The sequence below is a fragment of the Mauremys reevesii genome, linkage group 4 (assembly GCF_016161935.1).
Source record: "Mauremys reevesii isolate NIE-2019 linkage group 4, ASM1616193v1, whole genome shotgun sequence".
Classification (NCBI taxonomy): Eukaryota; Metazoa; Chordata; order Testudines; family Geoemydidae; genus Mauremys; species Mauremys reevesii.
Genome location: NC_052626.1, coordinates 113,076,583 through 113,087,302, shown reverse-complemented (window position 1 = coordinate 113,087,302; position 10,720 = coordinate 113,076,583). Strand labels below are relative to the sequence as shown.

The window sequence follows — 10,720 nt, the reverse complement described above, 5'->3', positions numbered from 1 at the left end:
TACCACGACCACCGGCTCCTCCCCAGCACTACACATAAGTCTATCTAGATGCCTCGAGAGATCCACAACCTTCGCACCAGGCAGGCAAGTCACCATACGGTTCTCCCGGTCATCACAGACCCAGCTATCTACATTTCTAATAATCGAATCTCCCATTACTAACACCTGCCTTTTCCTAGAAACTGGAGTTCCCTCCCCCGGAGAGGCAACCTCAGTGCGAGAGGCAACCCCAGCACCATCTGGAAGGAGGGTCCCAACTACGGGAAGGTTTCCCTCTGCTCCCATCAACTGCTTTACTTCCCTGGGCCGTTCTTCCTCCTCAACAGCACAGGAGCTGTCTGAGCGGAGGTGGGACAATTCTACAGTGTCCCGGAAAGCCTCATCAACATACCTCTCTGCCTCTCTTAGCTCCTCCAGTTCCGCCACCCTGGCCTCCAAAGTCCGTACATGGTCTCTGAGGGCCAGGAGCTCCTTGCACCAACTGCACACATACGCCACCCACCCACAGGGCAGGTAATCATACATGCAACACTCAGTGCAATAAACTGGATAGCCCCCACTCTGCTGCTGAGCTTCTGCCTGCATTGTCTCCTAGTTAGTGGAAGGGTGGTTTACAGAAAGGAGTTTTGGAATGTGGTTCGGTTTACAGGTTTTAGGGGGGGGGCCACAGGGAAGGGGTTACGGCTGGCGAGGGACTCCCACTCCCTTCCCACTCCCCTTCTAAACTCCCTTGCGAAACTCCCTGTTAGCAGCCCCTGGTCGCTTGTGCGCGGCTTTATAAAGCCCTGGCCTGAGTGAATGCCCCGCCCACTGATTAAGGCTCAGCCAATTACCAGAGGCTTCGAGCTTTCAAACCTGCCTCCAACTGCCAGCCAGAGCACACGGTCCCTCAAACAACCAAACAAACAAACAGACTGACAAACACAAGCTCAGCACACAGCAAGTAACCCCCAAACACAAACAAACACACACTACAGACAGTCACTTACCCCACAGATGCTGTATTAGCTCCTCCTTCACCTGGAGAACTCCCTTGCGAAACTCCCTGTGGGAATAAACCTATGACAGGGGGCTTGGCTGCTGGTGGGTGCAGAGCACCCACTAATTTTTCCCTGTGGGTGCTCCAGCCCCGGAGCACCCACAGAGTCAGCGCCTATGATTCTAAGCACTGTTCTATTATGTTTCATAGAGTGAAAATCTGGTGTATGCATCCACACCTTTTCCAAAAACCAGCTTCCCCTTTTTTGAGAATGCTATCAACTGCCTCTGATATACGCAGGACTATGATCTTACACACTATGATCTTGTACAGCAAGTTGTTAAACGTATTGGTAGAGAACACAGGCATCATCTCCTCTTGTTTTCAAAGGAAATATACCTCCTGTCTGTCAAATCCAGGGAAACAGGTAGACTACGGCAGTGGTCCCCAACCTTTCTGTTGAAATAGCATATTCATGTTCCCAGAAGATTGTGGCAGGCACCGGACGACCAGCTGCCGAAATCATCAAGAAGCGCCGCCACCGAAATGACCCTGAGAAGCAGTGGCATTTTGGCGGTGATGCTTCTTGGCATTGCCGCTTCTTGGAGGCATTTTGGCAGCTGGTTGTCCAGCGGCCACGCTCCTCGGCGGCTGGTTGTCCAGCAGAAATGCTCCTTTGTTAGTAGGCGGGCACACATAAATGCACTGGCGGGCGCCAGGGCACCCACGGGCACCACGTTGGGGACCACTGGACTACAGCAACAAGTTATTTCCCAGCCTTCAGAAAGTCCATTTAGTCTTATTCTCTGTCACCAACAACATCAGATATGCATATGAAGAACCCAGTACCGACTGTGCAGTCACTTCTTACACCTGCCATTTTGTAGTATTGCAGAAAAAAACACAGTCAGAAGTATGGAGCCCATACTTGCCCATAAAGACAGCAAAAGCGAACTCCGCCGCAGAAGCCAAAGAAAACTTGTTGCCAGGCAAAAGCCTATCCAGATGCACTGACAATTTCTCATTCACAGGTAGGAAAAAATATACATGGCCAAAACACAGTGAAACAGATTCAAGATGTTAAATTCAATCCAGCGTAGATGGATAATGCAAAGTTAGTTCAAAAGTCAGGACAGAGAAAAACCAAATATCTCCAGATGCATTAGTGACAGACAAACATTTTCCAAATTCAAGTTCTGAACAAAACATAAATGAAAGAAAGGCAATGGCATGTCTAGTGGCGTGCTTCTGTTGCACTTCCTAAGCAGACCTGATCTCATGTTACACTGGACCTGCAAAAAACCTCTCATTCTGTCTTGCTTCTTGCAATCTGAATTTATGGTTATGAAGAAGCAGGTCAATCACTACAACTCCTGAAGTAATAACAACTGCAGCAGATTTATTATGTGACTTTCTGGAGTCCAATGAGACTTTCTACTCTATTTATTCACAGAGTGCTATCAAAGCTACACTTCCATACCAATGGGACATGGGAGATGTAAGCTTATGTAAAGCTTAAGAGCAAATGTTCACAGATGATCTGTTTCTTTCTGCTCAGAGAGTAATTGACATCTGGAACTCTCTGCCCCAGATATGCGGCAAAACCCCACTGTATTGGGATAAAAGACAAACAAATGAACACTTAGTTGGACACTAATAGGGTGACCAGATGTCCCAATATTATTGGGACTGTCCTGATATTAGGGGCTTTGTCTTATACTATAAGGCTATAAACCACCACCATCTCTTCTTCTCCTCCTCCCCCCACCACTCCCTGCCAAAAAAAAGTGTCCCAATTTTTCGCACTTGCTATCTGGTAATCCTAGACACTGAGGCCAACATTTTCCAAAGTGACTAGTTACTTTGGTGCCTCCATTTTTGGATGCCCAACTTACGATGACTTAAAGGTGCCTGATGTTTCAGGAAGTGTAGAACAACTGCTCTCTGAAAATTAGATCCCTGTAAGACACCTCATGTTGGGCCCCCAAAATCACTAGTCACTTTGGAGAAGAAAAATAAAAATGTACAGCAAATTTACCCCAACACACAATGCAGTTGCCCTGACATTTTATGAACTTTCAAAGCTGGGCAAATGTTCCAAAAAAAAGGACCATTTTCCCATTAAAATGACCCTCCTATCTGCCGAACTGGAAAGATGAGAACTCAACACGTAGCAGCAAAGGAGACACGTTGCACCAGTAGAGACATAAGATTATTGACGAAACCCCAGATTTGGAGTGCTTATTACAATTTCAAATAAAATACAAGTGTTCTGACTACGGAAGCGATAACTGGTACAGTGTCCAACTAGCTAAATATTGGCTGGCTCTTAAAGAGTACTCTCTTTAATCTGCTGTCAGAACTGCATCCAGCAGAGACCAGCCTCTGACCTGATAGCAAGAAAGAAGATCAATTGCTTAAATGTTGGGACGGAGCCCTTTCTCCCTCTTTCCAGGTGTCAATATGTTACCTAGCCCAAACTTTGTTTCAACCTCTGCCTTTTATAATAAAACTTCAGCTAGCTCATCTCATCAGCCAAATTGATAGGGGAGAAAAGAGGGAATGAGTTTATTTTCCAGCCCTTTCCCTAAAAAGCATTGTCCTCTTGCATTCCTCAAAAGTCACTAGCAGCTGGTGACTGACAAACTTCCTCCAGAAACTCAGTAAACTCCACTGTACCTCATGCTCACACTCCAGGGAAGTACCAGACTTAATTTTTTGGCCCAACCCCCTCCACTACTTTAATAATCTCCCTTTTGTAAAGGAAAAAACACTGATATGCCACCCCAACAACATGCATTTAAAAGTACACCCACTCGCCCACCCTAGAATTACAGTCTTCTCGCTGCACCATCCCTGTGTAGAACAGACTCTGGACACAATGGACCAAAACTGGGAGCCTGAGGGGTCCAAAAGAAGAATGCCCTTCTCGTGGGATTTACTTTCTTTGAGACATGCAAGTATAGTGTACATCAGACAGGATGTATAGGATTCACAGGTGATCCAACACAGGTTGTTGGCTGACTATAAGTTCTAATGTAGAGTAATGGGAATGAGCATCCCATGAATTAGAAACAGTTCTCACACCTGGAAAAATGACATGCTTCCGAGGAAGGCTGAAGGCACATTTAATACTAGTAGGAGAGAGAGAAGGCTAAATAATTCCATCTCTATCTGATAAAACAGAAGGTGCTAACTGAGAAGACATCATTGCTGTGATGCTGCAAGCAGGCATTGAAAAGAAAGAAGATTAGTGTCGGAAAGGCTACTGATAGGAATATGAAGTAGGCAGCTTAACCCTTGCTTATCAGACAACTTTGGGGAAAAAAGGCACTATTATTCCCACGTTTGAGAGGGCTGATAAGTGCTCTATATGGACAAATAATACCTTGAGCTATTTGCTACAACTCTACTGGGGGTAAAGCAGAACTTAGAAATCTAACAAAATGCCCCTGTGTCCCTTATCAGCTTTTCAGTAACTTAGCTTGCAGAATTAGAAAGCACCATTTTGTTCTGTTGTGTGAACTTGAGCACTATATTTTCATTCATCTAAAAGTGGAAAAAACTCACTGGCACAGCTGAAAGTACTTGTCTTTTAGATATAGAGATCTGCAATAGATGGGTCAAATTCTTCTCCCAGTTACAATGGTGTAAATCTATCAAAAGCTAAAGAGGCTGCACAGCAGAATTTGGCCCAATGTCATTAAGCCAGTAATACAATATGTTGTATTTTTTTTAAATGAAGTGGATCCATAAACACAAAATGGTGTCTTGCTCCTTTTAGTGGCACATTTAGTCTTAAAAGTCTTTGCAGCACAGAATAGAGAAGTTTGGGGTGGGCAGAGTTTCAGTTAGGCTGTTGTGTTGCTTACTGAACAGGGAGAGGAAAAGTCAGCATTAAGCACCAACAGGGCAAGTAATCATTTCTTGCAACCTCACATTCCTGCATTAACTTGCCAATTGGTGCAGGAGATGAGGCCAGCCTAGAAGAGGGAGACCACAGAAAGATGAGGGAACTCATGCTTAGTACAGATCCTCTAGCTCCCTTCCCTCAGTGGGACAAACAGGAGTGGAATAACAATTGGATGCTTCCCTTCATTAACATAGGATCCCACTCATGCTTGAAACCTTGAAGGTCCACCAGGACTAAATTCATATAAAAGAACCCTGTAATAATGAAGAAAAATAAATCTCTGTATTTTATAAATAACAATCTGTGTAGACCCTAAGTGAATACAAGGATGTGATTCACTCTAAGATTTCTGCAGCTGTTAATAAATCACTCATGCTGCACTCTGGCAGCTTATGACATCAGCAGAACCCCTCAAGTGAATTACAGCCATTTATTTACATAGAGGAGGCCATCTATCATCTACTATTGACCATCTGTTACTTAGGATATGTGCAGTTTTTGATAAATTAATTACAGTTCAATAACACGTGACTTCAGTTTTATTCATTTTAACTTTTCTGTATGCAAATGTCAGTGAAAAATGACATGTGACTTCAATAGAGCGAATAATATTGACTTTAGTGGGGCTACTCACACTGTAATGATAAGCACATTCCTACTATTTCTTTTGTTTATAATTTTGCAGTGCAAATATTTGTAATAAAAATAGTAATATAAAGTGAGCAGTGTACACTTTGTATTCTGTGTTGTAATTGAAATCAATATATTTGAAAATGTGGAAAAACATCCAAAAATATTTAATACGTTTCAATTGGAATTCTATTGTTTAACAGTGCGAGTAAAACAGCGATTAATCGCGATTCATTCCTTAAATCACGATTCTTTTTTTTTAGTTAATTGTGTGAGTTAACTATGATTAATTGACAGCCCTAGTAATAAGCTTACCAGAGATCATCTCCTCATTCCAACAAGGGTGCTGGTTAGTGATTAATCCTTCGAATCCCACACAGGGGTTTATCCTTTGGTCACACGTTCATCACAACTTCAGAACAAGCAACGGGAGTGGGGCAGGGGGAGGGGCCATGTCCCCATCACTTTTAAAAGTGATTTTCACTTTTTACCAGCCATAAGGGCAGGGGTGAAAGTGAGCTGGTACGGGCTGGTATGGATACCGGTAAGAACCCGTACTGGCCTGTACAAAGCCCGCAGCCCTGCTGGTAGGGTCTGTACCGGCAGGGCCTCTGACAGGGGAGGCAAAAGGGGCAGGGATCTTAATGTGCTGCTGCGGCAGCGCTTTAAGGATGGTCCTTTGCTGTGGCAGCGCTTTGAGGATCCTTTAAGGACTGGGGCGGGGGTGCAGCAACATAAAAGTGCTGCTGTGGCAAAGGACCCTGCAGCGCCTTAATGTCCCTGCCCCTTTTGCCCCCACCCTCGGCTGCCAACAGGTGGGGGGGGCAAAGGGAGCAGCTGCCCCGGGGCCGGCGATTTAAAAGAGGGCGTCCAGAGCCCCATACCCTTTAAACTGCCATGGGAGCCCCAGGTGGGGCAGGCCAGGTGGCCTGGAAGGGCTGGCTAGCTGGGGGATGCTGATCTCCAGCCCCTCCCCTTTCATCTGAGGCCCTGCCCCTTCTGGGGGCCGGAGCTGGCCCCGGGCCCTGTACCAGTAAGTGTCCTGAGTTACTTTCACCCCTGCATAGGGGTGAGCAATGAAGTCAGGAGGGTGCAGAGAGGAGCAGGCAGAGGCAGGATCTGGGGAGAAGGGACAGCATGGGGGCAGGGCCTTGGGGGAAGGGGCGGCGGGCGGCACAATGGCGGAGGCTTGGAGAGGCAAGGCCATGGTTGTGGCACTGGTGGCCCCTCCATCTTCTAGGGAGCTTCCACCACTCCTGACAAGCACCCTTATAGGCCTCAGTAGGCCAAAGTCCTTCCCTAAGGATTGGGTCCCCCTTGGACCAGAGGCCGAGAGTCAGTTTAAACTCAGGCTATTTAACCAAAAGTCCTTTCTTTGTCTGCTAGTCTGTAAAAAAATTCAGTCTGAATCAGTATTTGTGAGCCCCTGCAGGTAGCGCTGCTTCTCTGGAGGTGTTACAACCTGAATGAATTTGCCTAAACAACTGCCACTGTTCACTGGTGGAACTGTCACTACCCCCTCTCATGGAAATAGATACAATCCCTGACCCACAAAGATACATAAACGATTCACTTAATACAATGGACTCCAAAGCTATTAAACTTAATTCCATAAGCTTTAACTTAATTGAATAAAGTTTGTCCACGATATTGCAGGAAATTGCCATACCTCCCTGCCACACCTATATGGCCTCATTAAATTGTCAACGGGAAATGGGATTGTCAATTATTGTTGCATGTTCATAGCTCTTGAAATAACCATTACCACAGTATTTAAGGTTAGATTTGTAAATAAACCAAGCTGGTCAAATTCAGTCCTGGTTAAGAGGACACACCATTAACTCAGCTGGAAATGTAGTCATTTGCACTAATGCTAAATTTGGCTTGATATTAGTGGAAAGCTTTTCTTCAGAGGCAGGCTGTGAACTCTGATCCTGAAACGGGCTGAGTGGACACACCCTTTCACCTGCACAGAGCCTGAGTGATTTCAGTGGAACTCCTTAGAGAGGCAAGGTTCTGACTGTATAAGGTGTAAGGATCGGGACCTCAGTTCAGGCCTCAAAAGCAGGTTTTGTTAAAAAGAAATGGTTTTACAAAAACTAACATGATTAGAATATTTAAGTATGATTTCTTAATGAAAATTGTTTAGCCAAAACATCAAAAGCAAAAAATTAAAACACATTTGATTGTTTTTTCATTTTTATTTTTTCCATCTCACACAAGTTCCACTGCCCAAGGTGAGAAAAGTGTAAAAAGTCAACAAACAGCATAAATGGCTACTATTACCGGTAAATTCAATTAAACTGAAAAAAATAATCTGTTAACCACACTGCTAAAGAATTAAAGTCACTTAAATTATTTTTAGCTTGTCACTGTCCATTGAAATTCCTATCACCCTTCAACTGAATGGTAAGGGTCCTAAACCTTTCAATCCTATAGCTTCAGAGCAAACTTTATAGTTAAGATGGCAAATTGTCATAGCCATTTTGAACGAGTGTGTGAATAAAGTAATCTTTTTTGTCCATTTAAAAAAATAAATGATTCCATCTTTACCTTCCTCTTCCCTGATAGTTAATTCCAAAACCAACAACATTTTCAGATTTGAAACTTTCCCTGTCTTACTCAGCATTATGCCTGTTACCAAGTTAGAAAATACTTGGCTTGAAAGTAACAAAATGTAATATTGAAAATTATTTGAGGCCTGTACAATAGAAAATTTTCACTACATTTCTGAGCTTGCATTTCCAGGGAGCTGGGCTTTGTGTGCATGATGGTTGTCATAAGTGTATGTAAATCAGCCAGTCAGCCTTAAAGAGACACAGTCAGTTTTAAAGAGAGTTGAAAGTAGATTAATGTACTAAACTTGATTCTGAACCACCGTGCCAATTTTTGTGGTTTTTACCATCAAACTTGACTATTTTAAAAAATATTTCTTATCCATGTTGCTGTGTGAAATACCCATACAAAAGGAAAATGGATTGACTACTGTACAGAGGGAAAACAGTGAAGTTGATTAACACAAAGTGCTGTCAAATACACAATGTAAGCAAACTGAAAATATTGCTTTTCTTTAATCTCTTTCAGTTATAATAATTTTGGAGTGTTGCAGGGAAAACTCTTTTTAGACAAGTGTATTTTCAAAAGTTGACATCCTTTCCAGCTTAACCTTGATTCTCTCTCCAGCTCGCTTGCAAGAGTCTATGGTAGGGGTGTTCTCAAGGTTCATTGTGTTTGAACTGTTTCAGCTACACCAACAGCTGGCCATCCATTGCTGGAATTGAGGCAAACCACTTGTGAAGACAAGGCCAAAGGCTGTTAGCTTCCAGCCCAGAAGTAGCTGGAATTCAGTGAAAGGTGAGGTGATCTCTGTATATGTAAAACCCAATATGGCAATTAACTCGGGGGGGGCTAGTTCATAAAGCAGACTGGGTACTCTGGGTCCTTGTACAAATTCAGTTATTAATGTTATCATGGTATCACCATTTGTGATGATACTAAATATGTGCCATCACTTCTGATTTAAAATCACTATTTTCAGAGGTTTACTACTTGACAGTAAACGTTTGTCCTCTGGGCTAACAGCTGGCTGCACATTCTCAGCTTTGGAAGCAATTACTTGTTACTAAATTTCAGTAAAATCTATTTAGTAAGGATTTTTTTTTTTACTCGAGTCACTTACTAGTTTTAGACACTTTTTTTGCTTGCTTGTATAATTGAAACTGTGATTTAAAACAAAATTCCACAAGCAATGAGATTTGATTACAAATCCTTAGATTTCACATCTTTTAATATTACTAGTAGAACATGTAGCATACAATAGATGTGCTGAGGTGTTGCTGGCTAGAGGTTTTGTGGCAGATGCTCCCTTTTTTGGGGAAATGCATTTGCTATCTTATCTTGACTTCTTAATGTGCGTAAACGCTGAAGAGGCCACCTGAAGTGCTTGTAAAAAATAATAAAACTGGTGATGCTAAAAACTAGTCATGTTGTGTATATAGATCCTATTATAATAAAACACAAAGAACAACTTAAAATATTACACAAGTGCAATATAGCTAATGTGGTGAGAACTTTTATTTTTGAATTTACTTCTGTAAATATAAAATTTTCAACAATTATTGCATTAACATAGGTTTTCAATTCAGTTATATTGGATACCAAATTGCAGTACATTTTCTGCTTAGAAGAGAGAGGCACAATTTTCAGAAATGTCCATGGCATTCTTTTTCTTGCCTCTTTTTAAATGACACAGAAAAATAACTATTTTGATGACGAAAGATCACTAAAAAAGTTAAGGTGCAATACACAAGCACGTGTGTATGAAGCTAAATGATTCTGGGATGCTGAAAGCTCAAAATGACATTTCACTGATAAATTACTTGTATTAGTGCACATACTAGTATTAATTTATAAACTAATGGTAATTCGTAATTGTAGCCTGTCGTTAATGAGGACCTGTTTTATGATGTGCAGTTAACCCTAGAAAACTGTTAGGACATGCATTAAAGAGGGTAATTGTGTATTAGGGAAAAGCAGTTCATCTAAGTGACACAGAGTTTTTAAAAACAAGCGATCCCTTTGTAAATAAAGGTGGGGGAAGGCAGGAGAAAGGTATGAAATGGTGGCTAGACAGTGTGAGGAAAGGGCAGCAAAGAAGGGGCACCCCTGCCACCTTTCCAGTGTTGATCTGCCCTAAGTCAATGCTTAATGACATTCTCAGATAATAGTAACCTGCACCCCAAACTCCTCATCCCTGGCCCCACCCAAGCCTGCACCCCCAGCCAGAGCCCTCACCCCCACCCTGAGCTCTCTCCTGCATGCTGAACCCCTCATCTCCAGCCCCACCATGCAGCTCTCAGCCACACACCCCAACACTCTGTCCTAGCCCTGAGGCCCTCCCACACACCAAACCCCTCATCCCCAGCCAGAGCCCTCATCCCCCCATGCCCCAGCCCTCGCCAAGCCCCATCCAACACCCCAAACCTCTCATCCCCCCACACATTGTACAATATAGGGAAACTGTTAAATGATTAGTTTCTAATCCATTTTTACACTATATATATATTATATATATTGGCTTACAAGGTGGGAGGGGGGCAGGACTTGGACCCATTCTGGCCACCACCAAAAATTATATAAACCTGCTGCCCCTGGTGGGTGTGATGACCCATCCCTGACTTTGGGGATTTTGATTGGCA

At 43.1% G+C, this 10,720-nt stretch overlaps 1 protein-coding gene across 2 annotated transcripts in view; it reads left to right on the top strand.

Moving 5' to 3' along the window:
- The first annotated feature begins 8,365 nt into the window (after positions 1-8,365).
- KMT5B (lysine methyltransferase 5B) overlaps positions 8,366-10,720 on the top strand; it is a 57,374-nt gene continuing 55,019 nt past the window's right edge. Inside the window, exons 1-2 of one of the 2 annotated variants that reach the window (XM_039537954.1) lie at positions 8,366-8,564; positions 8,768-8,876. The gene's annotated coding sequence lies outside the window, so the exon portion shown is untranslated. The remainder of the gene's footprint in view (positions 8,565-8,767; positions 8,877-10,720) is intronic. The other variant, XM_039537957.1, reaches the window with a different exon arrangement.